Raw genomic sequence first — 22,554 nt, 5'->3', positions numbered from 1 at the left:
TATTGCAGGAATGGTGTCAGGACCAAATGCCTTTGTTGTATCTACAGTGTTGCTTCATGTCACGTGCGGTGAATTGAATTGGTTGAAGACGGGCATATGTGATTCTGAGGGTATCATAGTGAGGGTTAGGTGGGTAATCGACTCAACACTTCTGGTTGAGGATGGTGCAGATACTGCATCTTTTACAGGGCTGTTCCATTATTTAGGGTGGGGATATTTGTGGAGTCCTCTCCTCCAGTAAGTTGTTTAATGGTCCATCGACTTTTATGCATGGATTTGACAGGACGAGAGAGCTTATATCTGATTTGTTAGTCTTGGGATCATCTCTCTCTCTGTATCAGATGTCAGTCCTGCTGTTCGCAGTGTAACCAGTCAAGTGCGGTAACTTTAATGGATTGTCATAGGTGTAGGTGCACGTGATTCCGACCCGACCATGTTCACCCACACTCGTTACTGACCCATGGATCGGCTTGATGGAAATGGTAGATGGATGGACTATCCTGGGGGAAAAATTACAGATTGTCATTGAAATCTACAGCATCAGATGATAACCCAGTTTTAGCTGCAATATCTACAATTCAATTCTACTGACTGCCCCCCCAGTTCACACCGAGACCCATTCACCCATCAGCCCTGTATTCAGTGACCTACTCTGGTTTCTGATGCGGAAATACTTCCATTTTCATATTCTCATTTTGCTGGAAGTCTTTCCTTGGTGCCTCACCTCCAATTTGTTACATAAACAATACCCGTTTACGGTACTAATCTGAATCTTTTCCTTTCAGTAATGTCATCTTCTGTATTTGAAGTGAATGAGTTTCCTTCTGTTTTTCTCCCTGACCATGAATCAGAGCTCTGCAGTATCAGTGATGCCAACCTTATGCAGTTTCAGAGTCAAGGAACTTGTCACCATGCGTTACTGTTCAGTTCCCAGTGTACGGCACTCCATGTTGGACAGGATGTCTGGGCATCTTTGACAATATGTCGTTGGAAATTGTTCATAAACAGAAATTGCTGAAGAAATTGCTAAAGATGTTGCAGAATTTTCTGGTGTGAATGCAGAGTTAAACTTTCAGGTTCAGTGAAACTTCTATAAAGGTTTTTTATTTTTATTTCCAGTATCCATAATTATATGTTTAATTAAAAAATTGTTCTGTGCCTATCCATTTCTGGTGAAACTCAGCAGGTCTGTCAGCATCTGCACAGAAAGAGAAACAGAGTTAGCGTTTCCAGTCCAGTGTGACAATTCTTCAAAACTGAATACAATTGCAAAATGGTTTTTTAATCCCTTGCCAGATGTGTAGGATGGGTGACAGAGAAAAGAGGGTGTGGCAAAAGAAAAATTGGATTTTAGCAGTGGTGAATGAAAATATTCTGGATAACGGGTCGAATTTGAGGTGTGAATGGGGGAAAGGGGTTCTCTTTATTGAATGCAAGATAAAAAAGACACGACCACACAAAATCATACAGAGGCGAGGAGGGAGAATGTTGACCATGTGTATTATATAGATCTGGCCACAGATAGTTTTCACTGTCGTCATCATTACCCCCTTTAGATAAAGGAATTCAGGTGCTTGAATTCTTATTGGCACTAGTAAGCGTTCCATGCTGCCTTAGTATTGTAATATGGAGAAAAGCAAATCACAGTATGATGTTTGGGCTGAGTGTTGGGTACCTGTCATTTTTTAATATTGTTTCAATTTTGCAGTGCTTATCGTTAAACGCTTGTTTCTGAAGTTAGCATCAGATGGAGTGTAGGACGTTGAGGAGTGACATTATAGAAACTTATAAAATAATGAAAGGTATGGATAGGGTGAACAGCCAAGGTCTTTTCCAAAGGGTAGGGGAATCCGAACATAGAGAGAATAGGTTTAAGGTGAAAGAGGGTAGATTTAAAAGGGACTAAGGGACAGCTTTTTTACACAGAGGGTGGTGTGGGTATGGAATGAGCTTCAGAGGAAAAGTGGGAGATGCAAGGACAGCTACAACATTTAAAACTCATTTGGACAAACATATGAATGGGAAACATTTAGAGGCACATGGACCTAATGAAAACAGATAGGGCTAGTATAGTTTGGAAAACCTGGCAAGCATGGACATTTAGAAAAGTATCATACAGATTCAGGGTGGGTTTGTGAAAGGGAAATGATATTTTGCCCTGTAAAATAATGCAAAGTATTTCTGGAGATGCCTGAAAATGTAACAACGGACTTGATAAAGGGGATCTGGTGGACACGAGGCTTTCCAGAGATTTTCCACAAGGTATTACAAAGCAAAAGTTCTTACACAAAACAGAGGCTCCAGGATGTCGGATACTGTATTAACATGGGATGATGATTGGTTAACACAGAAATCGGAGAGTCGGGATTAATGTATCTTTATGATAAAGGTCTATCTGCTGGAGTACCACAAATATCAGTCTGATGGCATCAGTTATTTGCAATCTATACTGACAGCCTGAAGGAGGGAATTGAGTGCATTATACATCCGAGTTTGAGGATGACACTGAGAATCAAAAGGCAGGCTGTTATTTAATGGAGAGGACTTCCAGAAAAGGAACAGTGAAGGCATTGGAGTCTTCCTGTGGATGAAACATAAAGTCAGCATGCTGATGCAGCAAGTAACTTGGTTGGTACATGTTAATGGAGAGGACTTCCAGAAAAGGAACAGTAAAGACATTGGCGTCTTCTTGTGTATGAAACATAAAGTCAACATGCTGATGCAGCAAGAAACTGGGTTGGTACATTAGGCGGTTTCCTGGGAAGAAAGGATTGTGTTATTGAGAATCTCTGAGATGGTGAGGCGATAATTCATTGGGGTTTAAATGAATGAGGAGTGATAATGCTGAACCTACAAGACACAGAAGGGGTTGGAGAAAGTGGATGTTGAGAAGATTTTTCCATTCTTGAGCAAAGTGTCGATCTCGATGATACAGATACCGAATAAGGAACATCGATTTCAATCTGAGATGCAGAGTCATGTCTTCTCTCCGAAGGTAGTGAATGTCTGGAATTCCCTAACTCAGAGAGGTGTGGAGGGATACAAGGAATCGGCAAGAGAGTGGAGTTGAGCCCTGGAGTATATCAACCATGTTCATATTAAATGACAGAGTTAGCTTGAGGGGCCGATTGACTACTCCTGTTCCTATTTATTAATTTAACATGTAATGCTTTTGGAAAGTAACGGGTTATTTTGCTGGAAATCGTGATGCACAATGTTGCATTCAGGGAGAGCAGAGGATTTGTTGTTTTAACCCTGGGTGGGGTATATGGCTGTATTTCCAGCGTATCTGGGTCTGCAACATGACCCACATTTGGAGCAGAAGTTACAGAGAGGGGAAGCCTGGAAACAGGGACTGGGGGGGTGGAGGTAGAGGTCACCTCCACATACAGCCTGGATTTTCCAAGTACATTTCCAAAACTACACCTAACCATCGCAGTGGCCTCGATCTGCCCCTGTTTAGCATGCCCGAGGGCTGAATGGAACATCAGAACATAGGGCTGAGGGGCACAAGTGGGCGATTCGGCCCTTTCACACTACTCCACCAGTAAATAAGATCATGGCTAATCTCATTGTGTTCCCAGCTGCACTTTTCTTTCCATGCACCAATTTCCCTGATTCACCTGTCCATGGAAAATCAGACAAAGCCAGCTTCGATGTATTATAAAAGCCCAGCCACCCCAAACTTCTGGGGAAGAGAATTCCCACTTGACTGAAATCCCACTTTGTGGATTTATTCTAATTCCTGCTCTGACAGATGTTGGAGAGTGTCACTGTTTCCTTTTCTTGTCCCATACCTCCACTGCTGACACCAAATTTTAAATGTAACCAGGTTGGTGATATGGCCGATGAGAAAGTTCTCAGACTGAGTCAGGTTCAGTGACAGGAACAAGTCAGGTAGATTTCTTTAGTTAGCCACGTAACTTATAGAACTAACAGATGCGCATGGTGGATCTGTGGTTAGCACTGATACCTCTCGTCACCAAGTATCTGCGTTCAGTTCCAACCTCGGGCAACCCACTATGTGTAGAGACTTCTTCTGTTTTTTTTTCCAGATTAGTGATTAGATTAAAGACACTTATAGATCCAATACAGAGAAGCAGGTGATTATTGTAAAGAATACACTCTCTGTCAGTACCCTTTTCCATTTGTTGGAGAGTGTCCCCGCAGAAAAGACTGTGCAGCCTCTTGACGTCTGTACGAGAGAGTTGGGGGTTTAGATCACTTCGGAGACATGGGAGGATATTTGTGAAAATGCTCGAAGGATTTTGATCTGAAATAGGACCCATTCCATGCAGTTGAAAATTCTTCACAGGGTCTATCTGACCCCAGATTTTCTCTCAAAATTCAAAGTGGGATTATCTTCAGCGTGTCCTAAATGCAGAATGACTACAGGCACTCTTACTCATTGCATGTGGTCCTGCTGCAGGCTTCGTATATATTGGAGCACTGTGTTAGGTGTGGTAGAGTGGGTCTTGGGGACCGAATTGGAGGTGGACCTGGTTTCTCTTTTCCTGGGCCTGCCCAGACTACCTTACACAGATGCACATGGGAAAAAAAAAAATCCTTACTTTCTGGGCTAGTGAAAATATTCTGTTGTGTTATATGTCTGAAAACTCCCCGGGTCTGTTGGGACTTTGTAAGCTTGTCATGGAGAATATACCTTTGGACTTTCACACTAGCATGGTGCAACAAAAAAACAGAGATCAATCTAAGTCATAGAGTCATAGAGTCATAGAGATTTACAGCATGGAAACAGACCCTTCAGTCCAACCCGTCCATGCAGCCAGATATCCCAAACCAATCTAGTCCCACCTGCCAGCACCCGGTCCATATCCCTCCTAACCCTTCTTATTCATTCACCCATCCAAATGCCTCTTAAATGTTGCACTTGTATCAGCCTCCCCGACATCACCTGGCAGTTCATTCCATACACGTACCATTCTCTGTGTGAAATAGTTGCCCCGTAGTTCTCTATTATATCTTTCCGCTCTCACCCTAAACCTATACCCTCTCGTTCTGACTCCCCGACCCCAGGGAAAAGACTTTACATATTTACCCTATCCATGGCCCTCATAATTTTGTTAAAACTCTATAATGTCAGCACTCAGCCTCCGATGCTCCAGGGAAAACAGCCCCAGTCTGTTCAGCCTCTCTCTATCGCTCAAATCCTCCAACATCCTTGAAATCTTTACTGAACCCTTTCAAGTTTCACAACATCTTTCCGATAGGAAGGAGACCAGAATTGCACGCAATATTCCAACGCTGGCAAAACTAGTGTCCTGTACAGCTACGACATGATCGTATGACTCCTGTACTCTATACTCTGACCAATAAAGTAAACGCCTTCATCACTATCCTATCTACCTGCAACTCCCCTTTCAAGGAGCTATGAACCTGCACTCCCAGGTCTCTTTGTTCAGCAACACTTCCTGCGACCTTATCATTAAGTGTATAAGTCCTGCTAAGATTTTATTTCCCAAAATGCAGCACCTCGCATTTATCTGAATTAAACTTCATCTTCCATTTCTCAGCCCATTGACCGTTTGGTCAATCTGAGGTGACCCTCTTCGCTCTCTACTACACCTCCAATTGTGGTGTCATCTGCAACCTTACTAATTGTACCTCTTATGCTTGCATCCAAATCATTTATGTCAATGACAAAAAGTAGTGAATCCAGCACCGATCCTTGTGTCACTGCACTTGTCACAGGCCTCCCGTCTGAAAAACAATCCTTCACCACCACCCTCTGGGAGCAGGAGAATCGACGTTTCGTGCTTTTCCAGCAACACATTTTTCAGCTCTGATCACCAGCATCTGCAGTCCTCATTTTCTCTTTGTTGGCAAAATGTGCCAATATTCTAGATTTCCACCTTTTCAGTAGCAACAGGCTAATATGAGCTGAGTGACCTTCTATTAGCCCTCTTTAAGAGGCCCATAGGGAAAGAATTGCTTCGGCCTGTTGCTGAGCAGCAGTCTCAATGCTCTTTCTCAAGATTATGAAAGGATTTGGTAGCAGGGCACTTAAAACCAGGAGTAGCCTCACATTGGTAAATAAGGAATGTAGAAACTTGCCCACCCGACCTTTCTTTATGCAACCGATCTGATATTTTATAACTGCTTCTTTCATAAACAGAGTGGATAATATATATAGACCCCTGCAGTGTTCTGTTAATACTCTCATATCCAAGTTTAAAAAAAGATTTAAAGATTTATGGTCCATTCCATTTTTTATTATCCATTACATCCAAACCCAGTAAATGTTCTCTTTTGTAGTTATATGAAAAGTGATGTGTGGAACTGGACAATTGAGCCTGTTTGCTCAGTCATGATTTGGAGATGCCGGTGTTGGACTGGGGTGTACAAAGTTAAAAGTCACACAACACCAGGTTATAGTCCAACAGGTTTAATTGGAAGCACACTAGCTTTCGGAGCGCAGCTTCTTCATCAGGTGATAGTGCTGGACACACTTCTACGGTATACACTTTATAGCAAAGATTTACAGTGTTATGTAACTGAAATTATACATTGAAAAATACCTCGATTGTCTGTTGGGTCTTTCATCTGTTCGAATATCATGATAGTTTCACTTCTTTCATGTGTAAATCACAAAACCTTTTTTTTTAAAAAAAATGTTGCATTCTCAGGTTAGCTGTCACAGTGAGTTATCGCTAGACAACATTTGAAGGTGTTGGCCCCCTGTGTTCTCTGTCTATGCCATGATGTTTAGATTGATTCTAATCTTAAAAGTGAGATAACAGAGTTTTACATGAAGCCATGCAGTTTTTGAGGTCAGAATTTTACATGAATTCATGCAGTTTTTGAGCAAACTACTATGTAACTCTGCAAGTACAAATTCATCCCACAACATATATATGTGCATGGGGTCTTTGTTGGTTTGTGTGTCTGTGTCTGTCTGGGTTGGGGGGTTTGTGAGTGTGAGAGAGAACGTATAATTTTGTGTATTGATATAGAGTGTCTTAACTTTGTGAGGGGGTGCATGTGTGAGTGTGGGAGTGTGTGTGCGTGTCTGGGTTGGGGGGTTTTGACTATCAGTGAGAGAGAGTGTACATGTGTGTGCATGAGTGTAGAGTGGTCTCAGTTTCTGAGAGGATGCCGTGTGAGTGAGGGAGTGTGTGTGTGTCTGTAAGGGTGTGTGTGAGTGTCTGTGTGCGTGTCTGAATACATGTGTGTCCGTATGTATTTGTGTGTATAGGAGTGCCTGTTTGTGTGTGTATAGTGCAATGGTGGTCACCTGTAATGTGACATGAACCCAAGCTCCCGGTTGAGGCCCTCTCTTTGTGTATAAAAATTAGCTATCAGTTTCTGCTCGGCCACTTTTCGCTGCTGCCTGTCCTGAAATCCGCCTTGGAGGATGGTCACCAGAAGGTACGAGGTTGAATATCCTGGACCACTGAAGTGTTCCCCAACTGGGAGGGAACACTCCTGTCTGTTGATTGTTGTGTGGTGCCCATTCATCCGTTGTCGTTGCCTTTGCTCGGTTACCCAGTGTTTGTTCGGTGACTGTGATTAATGCCAATCTCCATGGATTCTAATTATCACAGTTGAGGGTTTCCATCTTTTAATGATAAATGGGCGCCGTTCAATGTATTATCCCAAAGTGCGAGCGAGAGCATCACCGACAGCACTGACAGGGATCAGCAGATTTAGAGAGAGGGGGAGGAGAGATCAGAATCTGAGAACATTAGACTGGAATGTTCCAACAATGTATCATAATCTGGGAATATTAGACTGGCATGTTCCAACAATAGTCAGGAGTTTATCCAATTATGTTTGGTATATTTCTGCATTTAATTGGTTGTCATTATCATGGCGGATCTATTACGCTCTTCTCATTATTCAATATTTTTATTATCCTTTCCTGGCTATCATCGGTGTTCCTGGTAAGTGTCACTGTCCAGATTTTTTTGTTCTATAAACCAGTTATGACGGTATTTCTGTTGTTTCATATAGGATACCCTTCTTGTTACTATTATTTTCCTGTTGAAACTCTCGATCCATAGATTCACTCTACAGACCACTACTAACTACATAAATTAATGTGTTCAATTACTGTCTCCCTCTCTGCTCTGACATTGTTACTCATGGGTTTCTATGCTGACCTACTCAGTTTCAGCGGAGAACTACGATTTATTGTATCATTGCCCTTGTTATTGAAGTATTAACAGCATGGAGATCACTCTCTACTGCTCTGGTTACAAATTCCACTTCCTTCCACTGTTTCCATCCCATCCCTGGCCAATATCTGAAGCTGAAGCACACAAGTCACAACTGTGGGTGATCCCTTTGACCATGAGCTGATTGCTGACACCATACTCTGACCATTTCTAACTTGAAATACTCACCACTCCAGAATATATCTCACTGGCTTAATCCATCTGCTGTTTGAACCTTGAGCTATGAAATACAGTCTTAATGAAGCCAACAATCTGCTGCTGACGCTCCTGGCTTCAAACTTGCCGAAGCAAATCTGATTCGAACTCACACCAAATTCCCATCCATCTGTCATTCATGTGTATGCCGATGTATATTGCTATTGTGTCTGGCAATGCCTTTATTTTGACATTCTCAAACACTTTATCTCATCTGTCCATGAAACTTCTCTTGTCTCTTTCTGTCGATTAACAAAAGCCTGCTGGTTGTTCTTATTTAAAATAATTTCCTCCTTGTGCGTTCCTTCTCAAACAATGAGTTTCGCATTCAACCACGCCTATCGCGCGCGCACACGCACTCTTCCTCAGTTTCTGATGAACACACACACAGCAAATCTTCCAATTGTAGGCAGTAATCTGATGCGACTATAGTTAGCATATGATAGTAAAGTTTGCAATGTTGGGCAGATAATACAATTTACTGAGCACACTAGCATGCTCTGCACAGCTCTCCATGCTGGGGTGTCATCTTCTCTCAGTTTATGTTGTTTGTGGTGTTCTGTCAAGCAGATTGAGAATTTGATGTAACAAACCATTCCAGCTGATCTGACAATGCCTTTATTCAATGTTCTCATTCTTGTAAGTTTACTCTCGAAGGTCTCAATTCTCCAGTTAGTCCCACTGCCCTGTCTTTTCCCCATATTTCCACAACATCTTTTCAGTTAATTAACTGTCTGTTTCTGTCTTTACTGTGAATCTCTCTGTCCCTCTGTATCTTTCCCTGGGCTTAGCTTTTGGCTCCCTCCTGTATCGAGTGCTGGCATTGTGAAGCTGAGAAACAGTGAAATGGTCTGTGTCAGGCTTTTGTTCACTTCCCGGTATGTCCCATGTGATGGTCCATGGACAGGTGTGTTTCAGAAGTTATGAGACACATCCTTGTAACTTGGTCTGTACCTGTATTTGTCCCACGCAGGTGACCTTGCGGTCAGTAGCACGAGGATGCCCCTAGAGTAAAGGACCAGGCATCTAAATTGTGTGACAATGCTGTCACTTTAAAAGAAAAGTTATTTTCTCCTTTTTTTAAATAAGAGATCTTAAAGGCCAAACTGCCTGCTGAAAACAGCTCAAGTAAGTAACTTACGACGCTTTTAGGGTTTTTAATAAATGGTAGTAACAACGGCCTAGTAACTTATCCCCAGCTGCTACTCTCTCTGAAACCTGACTTGATGCTGATTCCTCCTGGATTGGAGAACTGTATGCAAGAATGTATGTCTGAATCTACCTTTTTTCCAAGGGGTGTGTTTATGGCAAGTTAGTATATTGGAACAGTTCATTTGTTGGAGGTACTGTATCCATTATTCGGTTAAGGCTTCCAATAGTTAAATTATTCTAAATTCCTCGTCATTTTGAATGGATTTTCATTAGAGTGTTTAAATATATTGTGTTTTGCTTAATGGTGAGTGGTTTGACTAATAGAATCACATCTGGAACACCCACTTCACATCTACCATTAAAATAAAAAAGGTTTGGCATCCAAGCTACCCTCTTAAAATAGTGTGAGGCAGTCTGGTTGGTCTATAACAAACTGGGGACTCTTGTCTGGTTCTAAATCGGTAACACCATATTAGGTTTAGAATTACAATCCCTACAGTGTGCAAGCAGGCCATTCGACCCAAGAAGTCCACACCGACCCTACCCAGTAAACTACCCAGACCCATTCCTCTACCATATTATTACACACTTACCCGACAAAGGCTCCTAACCCACACATCCCTGAAAACTATGAACAATTTAGCATGGCCAATTTACCTGACATGCACATCTTTGGATTGTGGGAGGAAACCAGAGAATCCAGAATAAGCTCATGCAGACACTGGAGATTATGCAACGGGAGGCTATTGCGTTCAAAGGTCGTGTATGGTAGCTGTTAGCGTCTTTTGTTGTGGATGTTGAATTCGGTTGGTTTGAACAGTGTTTTGTGTACAAAGATTCTTTCAGTCATGAAAACTTGTCTGGGTGTGGAGGGAGTGAAGTAAGGCGGTTTTACAAAAGGTAATGAAGGCAAAGCTGTAGGGATTGGCAGACAAGCTGGAGTTGGGGTTGTGTTTGTCTGTGAGAAAATGAGAGATAATTACAGCTATAGCTCGGCAATTACATTTGTTAGAACTGCCATCAGAGTCTTTGGAAATGGCTAGAATTCAATTGCAAATGATGCACTTTGAACATGAGAAGGAATTGAAACAGTTTGAATTATGATGAAAAGTAGAAATAAAAGAAAAGTAAATGAAGAAGAAAGAGAGAAAAGGACTGAAGAAGAGCAGTGAGTTTCAACTTAAAAAGTTAACAGTTAGAGAGGAAAGTTGACTTAGAAACCAGAGATGAAGGCAGACGGTCTGCTGGATGAGGAGGATAGTGAGGTTGAACAACCCTTTTGTAACCAATGGCATAATGGGGTTCTGTTTAAATGCATCCTGGCATTATCTAAATTTGATGAGAAGGATGGGGAAGCCTTTTGAATTTCATTTCAAAAAGTGGCTAAACAAATCCAGTGACCAGTGACCATGTGGATTTAGTTTATCCAAACAAAGCTGATAGGTATTTGCATCCCTATTGGAGACGGTATCTGGCTTGTATGGGGTGGTGAAGAAAGCCATCTGAAGTGCATATGAGCTTGGGCCAGAAGCCGATGTACAGCATTTGAGGAATCTAAAAAAAGATCCCTGGTTAAACGCACATTGAGTTTGAAAGGATCAAACAAAGTAATTTTGAAAAGTGGGGAAGGGTATTAAAAACAGAGCAAAACTATGGCACTCATAGAGAGATTCTTATTTTGGAGAAGTTCAACAATTCACTTCCTGCAGTCGTGAGAACTTGTGTGGAAGAGCAGATCGTTAAAATGGCAAGCTTAGGAATGGCTGATGATGATGATTGGGTTCAGAAATCAAAGGTTTGTGAGGTTGAGAAGAATGTGTGACATCTTCTTAAAACATATACCTGTGAGAATAAGATTAACTGGCATAGGCCAGGAGTAGCAGGTAAAGAGATTAGAGCATTAAGAGGTACAGAAGAATGTAACTCTTTTATGCTGAGACATGAGGATCTATGCCATTCAGAAGGATTATTAGATAGATGAGAAGTGCTCAGTTATGTAACGTGCGATTGGAATGTCCAGTGGAAACATCAACAGATTTATTCCACAATGGGGAAGGAGGATTTGAGCTTGGTGTTGGTGTTACAACATTTCAGCATTTAAATTGCGAATAACATACATGAGACAAACCTTTATCACTGATCGAGACCCGGTAAAGTTTTTGCAGAAGTCTAGGGAGAAAAATACCAGTCTGTTTCGATTGAGCTTATTATTGCTGCCATTCAGTTTGAAATTATACAGGTGACAGGACGAGAAACCCTACGTTTGACACGTTGTGGAGACTTGGCAGGAATAAAATGCCTGAAATTGAAACTAGTTGTGAACATTTATATGCTCACAGTCAATGTAATGTATATGCATTTCAGTCTACTAATAGAGGAAGATTAGGAGGTCTAAAATGAATCCACCGTTGCATATTGATGGATTATTGTATTAAAGATGGAGTTGTGAGGACACAATCACTGTAAAAAGTTTATTTTCTCTTGTTTTTTTTTTGAAGAGAGGTTTCAAAGGCAGAAGTGCAGAACTTCTCTCTGAAAACAGTTTAATAAACAACTGAGATTTTAGGTTTCATTAAACGGTGTTAACAATGGAAGGGCAGTGGCCAGCTCTCCCAGACCAGGGTTTCTCATGTTGTTTTTTGCTGCAGCATTCAGAAGCTGGTGGGGATCCCAAACGGGTTGGAAGTTTTAATACATGATCCCCAGCTGCTTTTCTCTCTGAGATCTCTGTTCATGTTGTTTCCCCCTGGATTGGAAAACTGCTTTAAGGATCTGTATTTGAATATATCTTTGTGCCAAGCGGTGTAAACCAAGAAAGTATGGTATCTATTGTTTGTGTAAGTGTTCCAACATATAAGCTATCCCAAAATGTTCTTTTCTTTGATTGTATTTTAACTAAAGCATTTGAATAGATTATATTTTGCTTAATGTCGAGTGGTTTGACCAGTCACAACATATCTGCAAGGCACACTTCACATCTATATTCAAAATAAGGAAAGGTTTGGGTCTAAACGGCCTTCTTAAAACATTCCGGGGGGATCTGGTCTGGTTCACAACACTTGTACCGAGGGGTTTCTGACTGACTCCTGTAATTGAAAATTTAGTGGAGGGGCAGGGGATGTTTTGCTGGAGGTTGTGCTGTAAGTTGCTTCAGACAGTCAGGGAGACCTGAGGATTTGGCGACCCAAATCTGTATGGAACATGAGGATGTAGTTAGAGCATCTGGGTGTGTAACATGAACAACAAATGGAGCAGAGGCTGCAGAGAGGGGAAGCCCTAAAACCACGGAGTGAGTGTGTGTGGGGAAAGGGATCTGCTGTATCCACCCCGGCTTTTCCAGGACCAGCTTCCCAAGCTCCACTTGACCCAGGAGCAGAGTGTGAGGGTCCCTGACTGAACAAGGAGCTGATCATAGAATGGTGTCACCTCCTTCAACACGACCTGCAGCTTCACACCAGGAGGAGGATGATGCTGCCAGTGGCTATTAGGGTCACTGTTTCAATCAGCTTCTATGATCCAGAACTTTCCAGGCAGGACTGGGTGACATATCCATCATTTCCCAGTATCTCAACATCAATGTTAACCATTCGGTGATGGAGGATATATATGCTGGATGAAAAGCATTGTTTCTCCGTCAGCAAGGAGCTGCCAGTTGTATCCAGTATAGTGGGATTCCCGATGGTGTACATGGCATCTGCAGAGTACCCATGTCAATGGGGAGAGGTCGAGGAACTGAAGGAGCTCTCTCTTTATATATATTAATATTACAGTGTTCCCGTGCACAGTACATCATGAATGCCCCCTGCCCTGGCAGCAGTCACGGCCTCTTCATTCAGAAGCAATCAGCCATTCCTGTCGTCATCGGGTCTCCACGTAGAAAGAAATGAATATATCTTGGATAAAGGCCATTCCCTTGATGCACGTTTCAAAACACCATCCCCACTGCCAATCAACCACATCAAAGTATTCCATTTGTACGGAGAGCAATGGGGTGACTTGGACCTTCTGGGAGATGATGATCAGGGATGGAACAAATCCTCCCATGCCTGAACGAGTCTGAGTGAACCCCCCAGTACACAGTATCATTAAGTCCTGTAATCCCTCTCCATTTCAGTAACATATTGCTTTCTATTATTCCTGTAAATGAAATGACAGGTTACATCATCTTACATTCCACCTTCCAAACTATTATCTATTGCATTTACCTCTCTGAATCTACCTGCAGACTCTTCACCCTCTCTTGATAATTTAATCTCTTGCTTATCACAGCGACGTCACCCAACTCAGCATCTATATATCTGTTCCATATTCCTGATCATTAATATAGACTGTAAATAGTTGAGAACCCAGCGCTGGTCACTGTGTGACCTTACTGGTTATGTTTTCTCTAACTGATTGAGACTGATTTATCCTGAGTGCCTGCTTCCTGTATCATACCCAGTCCTCCCCCATTCCTGGGCAACACAGTCGAAGGTTTGAATAAGAACAAGGAGCATCTGTGAAGAATCCAACCCCTCGATGAGGCTGATGTCAACGTGGCCTCTGTTCCACTTTCCTGCCATCTCTCCATCCTAAACCCGAGATTGTGCCACAGGAAAGAAAATCCTCTCCACACCTACACTTTCAATTGCATTTATCATTTTACAGATCTCAATGAAATCTCCTTTCATTATTATAAACTCGAAAGTATAAGCCTAAACTGCTCAATTTCTCTTCATAAGACAAACACTTCAAATATGGAATCAATCTAATGAAGCTCTTCTGAATTGCCTCCAATGCAAATATCTCATCCTGTAGGACACCCAAACTGTACTCCAGTTGCAGTTTCACTAATGCCTTGCATAGCTGCAGCAACACTCCCTACTTTTCTACTCTATCCTTTTACAAATAAACGCTGAAATTATGCTTGCATTTCTCATTACTTGAAGTACCTGCAAGCAGGTTTTCTGTGATATGCAAGCAGACACCCAGATCCCGCTGCACCTAAGAACTTTGAACTTTCTCTCCATTTAGATAATAATTTGTCTTTCTATTATGCTGGCCAACTTGAATAGCCCCATATTTACTCACTTTAATTTTCCTTGACAAATGTTGGCCCATTCACCCAACCTATCCATGTAGTTTTTAAATCTCTTGCATTATCATTCCGAAGTAATTTCCATCAATGTTAGTGTCATCTGAAAATGTGGTATCGTATTTTCTATCCCGTCAACCGAGTACAGTAATATTAAGTAACTCAAGCAAACACTTCAAACTCGATTTATCCTTTGTAAAACCATGTTGACTCCAATGGATTGTGGTTTAACTTTGCAAATGTCCTCAACAATGGATTTTAATAATTGTCTTAAATTACAATAATTTATCATAACGTTTTACTCCCAAATGTATACAGTTATCATAATTTCTTCCCTTTTAAAAACCTTTACTTTTTCTTTGAATTCCTGTTTAATGGGCAAAAGGTTTTAAGAGATCTGCTCCAATTGCTGCTTGAGGCATGTGTGGCTGACTGGACTCATCATCCTGCTGGTGTACCATCTCGATGGGTTGACATCTTTCTGGCGTTCCCATGCTGATGTCTCCAAGGCCAGAATGAAATTCTCCCATTGATGCGTTAGGGGGTTGGGGAATTATGGAATCCTCCTGTTGCTGTGTAACATTTTGAGGGGCTGATGGGGCTTCTCATACTTCCCCATAACAGGTGGAGATATTGATACTGCTCGTGTATTCCGGAGATAGGACCGAGGGAGTGATTGGTCTTCTCTTCTTCCTGTACAACAGACATGCGTCTGAATTACCTCTTCCTTTCTCATGAAAGAAATGTCAGATAGTTTTTTATTCTTATCCAATTCCCTTGCAATAGGCTCAGTGGGTCTGAATGGCCTCCTGTTATTCCAGTGGAACAATCTCCAATCACTGTGTGACCTCTTCCAGTTCCTGTTTACAGACTTGAGGTGGCTGAATGAACTGATCCTGTTGCTGTGTAATAGGATACTGGTGCAGCATGGCCTACTCTGGGTCCAGTGTTATTGGCTCGAGTGTCTGATTGGCCTCCTTCTGTGAATGTATATCAGGCTCCATGGACTGAATAGCTTCGTCCTGTTTTGGTGTAACAGGCTTGAAGGCCTGAATATCCTTCTCGTGTTCCTGTGGAACAAGCTGGAGAACGGAATTGGTTCCTCCACTATCTGCTTAATTTGCTTCAATTGTTGACTCCTTCTGTCATCTATGATGAAATAGGACACTCTTTAATTTTGTAAAATCCAATGGCTACTGGGTCAACCTGATCACCCTTTCGTTATAAGCTAGCACCTTCATTGCAGGAATCAGCTGAGGTAACCATCTCTGAGCTGCTTCCAATATAAAAACATCCTTTCTTCATTGAAGGGATTAAATCTGTACACACTACTCCAGATGTGATCTCACTAAGACCCTGTACAGCAGCAGCAGCAACACTTTACCAGCCTGTTGTAAGGATCCCACCCAGGTTAGAGCTGTCTCAGCTCTCTGGGGGAATACAGAGCATTGTTGTAAGATATCATTGTCCTTCTCTACTCCATCAGCATGACGTGAGATCTGGAGAAATTAATGTTTGAGAAGATCATAAATGATGTGGTGAGATGATCTCTACCATTAATCTCCCCAGAGCCCACGTCGCTTAGATTCCACAGAATCAAGTAAGGTGGAGCGCAAAAACAGCAAAGAGGAGCAAACATTGATGGGAGTTATATATCAAAGTGAAAGCCGCAATACAAATTCTGGACATGTTATAAAACAGGAAATGAGATATTCACGTTTGTGGCTACTGCAGTAATAATGTACTGTTTAAATTATATCTAAACTGTGTTAACCTAATTGAATGCTGATGCTGGGAAAAATGGATTTCATGACCACGTGTGCGATGGTTTACATTAACATTACATCGAGCACTGAGCTCGAGATCAGGTTATTTAGGAATTGGTGTTGAGTGATCAGAAGAGCTAATTGGAAATTTTGCTGGAAATGACCTTTTGGGAATAGTTTGAGTACACGGCAGTTTTTTGTTTTATTTACAGTAACCGTTATAAATCTGAGTCATGCAAGCCATGAAAGTGTGAGGAGAAAGTGGGCACGACAGATGCTGGAGATCAGAGTTGAAGAGTGCCGTGCTGGAAAAGCACAGTCAGGCAGCATACTAAGAGCCGTTAAATTGATGTTTCGGGCATAAGCCCTTCATCAGGAATGAAGCTCTGGGCCAAGGGGGCTGAGAGATAATTATGAGAAGGGAGTGTGGCAGGAGGGAGGTAGTTGGGATTGCAATAGGTAGATGAAGGTGGGGTTGAAAGTGATAGGTGATGAAGGGAGACTGAACGCCTCATCAACTGCATTCATTAAACCCAATGAGGTCTTCTCTACATTGTGAGGCAGGAGGTCAACTTGTGGATCATTTCAGAGAACATCTCTGGGACAGCCACATTGAACAACTCCATCGCCTTGTGGCTGGGCACTTTAACTCCTCTTTCCACTCTGCCAAGGACATTAGGGACCTGGGCCTGCTCCATCATCAAACCCGAGCCACCAGAAGCCTGGAGGAAAAAAAACCTTATCTTCTGCCTTGGGACCATCCAACCACAGCGGATCATAGTGGATTTCCCCATTTCCCCTAATCGCATTTTATCTCAATCCAACCTTCCAAGTCAGCACCGCCCTTTTGAATGTTCCTATGTGTCCACCTTCCTTCCTATCAATCTGGTCCACCCTCCTCTCTGGCTATCACTTTCAACCCCACATTCATCTATCTATTAGATGAAAGGAGGCAGCTTAGAAAAATGCCAAGTGTTGCAGTAAGCCAGTGGATTCAGAGAAATGTAGGACCCAGCAAAGGATGACCAAGAAACTGAGAAGAAAATCAGAAAGAGAAAGAGCGTGCAAACGAAAGAAAAACATAAAGACTGCTAAAAAGCGTCTATCAATGTACGAAAAAACTAAAAACAAGGTCAAATGTGGAACAGTTGTTGCGCATTCAGGATAATGTATTGCAGAGAACAGTGAAATCGCAGGGAAAAGAAACAGTTTCTTTGTGTCTACATTCATGGAAGAATGTCCAGAAATTCTTCCAGAAATACCAAGTGACCATGGGACTTGTGTAAGTAAAGTCTAAGATCATTCTTATCAATGTTGAGGTTATCTTTGAAAAGAAAGCTGGATTGAGTATTTATAAATCTGACAGATCGGATGTACTTCATACAAGAATTTCAGAGGAAGCAGCAATAGACATACTGATTGCATCGTGGATTTTCACTTGATTTTCTGAAACATTTTCGAAAATCATTTAGGCAATGTGGATAAAGCAAAGGTTATAAATGTCATCCAACACATTAAGAACGATGAAGATGGAGAGTGGTGAACTACAGACCAGTTAACTTGTCATCCGCAGTCGGGTATCTGTTGGACTCGATTACAAAGAACATGCTACTAGATATTTATTAGGTAATAACATAACTGGGGAGTGTGAGAATGTACCGATGAAAGGAAAACCAGAAGTGGCAAAAAAGCTTTTGGAATGGTTTCAAGATCATTCCTGGAGACTTAGGCAATGAAGAACAAAATGGATAATGTGGAGTTGGGTATTCAGGAGCTCTTTTTAAAGAACTTACAGAGTAAGCTCATAAAAAAAGTTAAAGCGAGAGGTATTCGGAAGAATATATGCAAATGGGAAAGTAAAAATTAGGTTTACATTATTGTGAATGTAATATTGTATTACAATATTGTAATTGGAATATAGAGGATGTAGTGAACCAGTTGTATCGAGTGTTGGTGAGACTAAACTGAGAGTATTGTGTATCGTTTGGAGGCCCAATCAGAAAGAATATATTGACCATAAAGGAAATGCAAAAGATATCATCCAGATTAATCCCTAAAATGATTATCCAGATTAATCCTAAAATGGCAAAGTTGTCTGATGTGGAAACTCAGCCTGTGATCTCGAGTTTCAAAACATGAGAGGTGATTGTCGTGAATCTTAGAAACATAGTGGGGACCGAATAACAGAGGGACATGGAGAAGTACAAGTAGGGGAGATCAGAGAGAATCCCACGATATTCTCCACGGACAAGTAGAAGATAATAATCAGCAAACAGTTAGTGTCCATTAGAAACCAAAGGGGCAATCTGTGTGTCAAGCTGGAACATTGATGGATTGTTACATGAGACCTTCACATCTATTTTACTTGGGAGAAGGAGGATGCAAGTACAGAATTCAAGAAGATGAATTGTAAAATTCTTGAACAGATTGATGTAAAATATGAGCAGGGATTTGAGGTTTTGTTCTGTATAAATTTGGACCAATCTCCATGTCCGAACGTGTTGTATCACAGTCGGCTTTTGGGGTCAACTGAGGAAAGACCTTGATTGAATATTTTAATTAGAATCGGACCATAGGGGAGGTGCCATAGAACTGGAGAACTGCTAATACGATTCCACTTCCCAGTAAGGGTGGGAGAGACAGACCAGGTAACTATAGACGAGCGAGTATTAGATCACTGTTAAGTAAATCTACTGGAGAAAATAGGGAATGAGAACATCGAACTCCAATCAGAGTCACAAGGTTTGATCAGGGATATTCATCATGACTTTATCAGAAGGAAGTCACAAGTAATGGGTTTGATTCAATGAGTTCTAGGAGATCGATTGTTTTGTTTTATAGGAAGGCCCTTGAAAACATTTCCACCTGGGAAACTGAAAAATAAAGTAAAATCTCACAATATGAATGATAACTTGACAAGTTATGACGAAAACTGTCTTAGTGGCAGGACGTAGTGGGTGGTGGGAGAAGGCTGTTTGTGTGACTGGAGACCAGTGTCACCCGGTGTACCACAGGGATCAGTGCTGTGTCCCTTATTGTTTGTGTTATTCATAAAAAAAAGATGTGAATGTGGAGGGGGTTCGGTGGAGAGTGGGGAAGGTGTGGAAGATGTGTATGTTGGACATGAAGATTGGCTGGGTGGTTAGCAGTGAGGAGGAAGGCCTTACATTACAGGAAGATACAGATGGAATGGTCAGATGAGCAGATCAATGGCAGATGGAATGTAACCCTGATAAATATGAGGTGATGCACTTTGGGAGAAGGAACCAGACAGGGGAGGACTCAATGAATGGCAGCACACTGGTAACCTCAGAATGTGCTTCTCCACACATCCCTGAAGGTGGCTGGACAGGGTAATGGGCTAGTTAAGAATTGGACCTTGGGTGTAGCGTTTCCTAATCACGGTGTAGATTATAAGAGCTGTACAGGGCTTTGGTTCGGCCAAAATGGAATACTGTATGTAGCTCTGGGAACCACATTACAGGGAGGATGTGATTGTGCTGGAGGGAGTGCAAAGGAGATGCACCAGGATGTTCCCTGGGATGGAGCATATCAGCTATGGAGAGAGGCTGGATAAGCTCGGGTTGTTTACTTTGGAGCAGAGAAAGCTGAGGGGTCCGTGATTCAGAAAGATACGATTATGAGCGACACGGACAGGGTGGATAGACAGCAGCTGTTCCTTTTAGTCAGAGGGTCAAGAACAAAGGAGCACACTTTTAAAGTGAAGCGTTTAAGGTTCAGAGAGGATTTAAACATTTTTTTCACCTAAAGGGGGTTTTGTTCTGGGATTACTTTCTGAGAGGGGAATCATTACCGATAACCTCACAATCGCTAAAATGTACGTGGACTCGCACTTGGCAGTGTCATAACATTCACGGCTATGGGCCCGCGTTAGGAAAGTGGGACTAATATAGATCGTGCTTTATATCTGTTGGCACAGAGTCTATGCTACTGTGAGTGTATGGTGTGGAAGGTCAATTATTGAGCAGTTTAAGGCAGGAATTGATGGGTTTCTGACGAGTATATTCACAAGGGTTATAGAGTGAACTGTAATAACTTGTTAAATCATGTCAATGTGAAAAATATGAGTAACCAAGTGCAGCTTCCTTACAATCTGAAACCAGAGAATGGAGAATGGAGAACAAGGACATGACAGAACTATGAAGCCTCCACTTCAGTTCTGTCTCCACAGAACTTTCTAACAATACTAGGAAAACCAAGTCTGGTGTGGGAAAATGATAGAGTACATGGAACACAGAATATGGGAAGTAAATGGTTTTCAAGAAATTATTGGCACTGCAAGTAATGGTCATAGACAACACTAACATAGATTTATGAAATGGGAATTATGTTTGAGAAACAGACTGGGAGACAAATGAAAGAGAAGCAATGGATGTAAAACACGTTGATTTTCAGAAAAATGTTGATAAAGCTCCAAGCCCAGTTTGCAAAATCAAATGTTAGTGGATTGCGGCTAATATATGGCCATGTTTCCAGAATGGGACAGCTGGCAGGAAACAATGAATAGAAATAAACAGACTCGTCAAGCAACAACTTGACATTGTCTGAACGGTATGATTCTGTGAGTATGACTATGTCCCAGACTCCCCATCACCTTCCCCAGATATCTCCTGTCTCATCAGCAGGACAGACACAGCAGAAGTGGCGGCACAGTGGGATGCAGTTGGAAGGGAATTGCTCTTGGAGTCCTCAACAGTCACTCCGTATCCCATGAAATCTCATGGCATTAGTTTGTACATATGAAAGGAAACCTCCTGCTGTTTACCATGTACCAGCCTCTCTCAACTGATGAATCAGTACTCCTCCATTCTTACCAACACTTGGAGGAAGCACGGACGTAAGATGTACTCTGGGTGGAGGACTTCAATGCCCACCTCAAAGAGTATCTCAGCTACAGCAATACTGATCGAGCTGGCCGGGTCCTAAAGAATATAACTGCTAGACTGGTTCTGCAGCAGATGGTGAAGGAACCAACAAGAGGAAAATACATACTTGACCACAGCCTTACTAATCTGCCAGTATCCATGACTGTACCGGAAAGAGTGGCCACCGCATAGTCATTGTGGCGACAAAGTCACACCTGCACATTGAGAATAACCTCCACCATTTTGGGTGGTACTATCACGGTGCTAAATAGGGCAGACTTCGAACAGATCTAGCAGCTCAAATCTGGGTGTCTATAAGGTGATTTGGCTCATCAACAGCAGCAGAATTGTACACCTACACAACCTCATGGCCTGGCTTATCCCCCTCGCAACAATTACCATCAAGCCAGAGGATCAAACTTGGTTCAATGGAGTGTGCAGGATGGCAGGAGCAGCACTGGGCATACCTGACAATGAGGTGTCAGCCTGTTGAAGCCACCAAACAGGGCTACTTGCGCGCTCAACAGCATAAGCAGTAAGTGATAGACAGAGCTAAGTGTTCTCACAAGCAAAGGATCAGATCTAAGCTCTGCAGTCCTTCCACATCTACTCAAGAAACATTGGGGACAATTAAACAATTCACTGCAGTAAGAGATTCCACAAATATCCCCATCCTTAATGATGGAAGAGCCCAACACTTCAGTGTATAAAATAAGGCTGATGCATTCGCAGCAATCTTCAGTCAGAAGTGCTGAGTGGATGATCCATCTCAGCCTTCTCCAGTGGATCCGCAGCGATTCAGTTACCAGTCATCAAACAATTCGATTCAGTCCATGCGATATCCTGAAACGGTTGGAGGTACTGGATACTCCAAAGGGTCCATAATCTGACAACATTCTGGCAATAGTACTGAAAACTTGTGCTTCATAACTAGCCAATCCCCTAGTCAATCTGTTTCAATACAGTTACAACAATGGCTTTTTCCCGATTATGTGGGAAATTACTCCAAGTATCTCCTGTATATAAAAAGCAGAATAAATCCAATCCGGTCAATTACCACCCCATCAGTCTACTCTCTATCATCAGTAAAGTCCTGGAAGGTGTCAGTGCTTTCAAGCAGCACCTGCTCAGCAATAACCTTGTCAATGACGCCCAGGTTGGGTCCCCCAGGGTCACTCAGCTCCTGACCTCATTAACTTGGTTAAAAAATGGACAGAGATGGAAAGAAGGGCTAATGCCGGGCTGGAGGGATCCGGCTGAGACAAGGTGGGGGGAGGGGGGAT

The sequence above is a fragment of the Chiloscyllium plagiosum genome, chromosome 8 (genome assembly GCF_004010195.1).
Source record: "Chiloscyllium plagiosum isolate BGI_BamShark_2017 chromosome 8, ASM401019v2, whole genome shotgun sequence".
NCBI classification, from domain to species: domain Eukaryota; kingdom Metazoa; phylum Chordata; class Chondrichthyes; order Orectolobiformes; family Hemiscylliidae; genus Chiloscyllium; species Chiloscyllium plagiosum.
Note: the sequence above shows the minus strand (reverse complement) of the source record.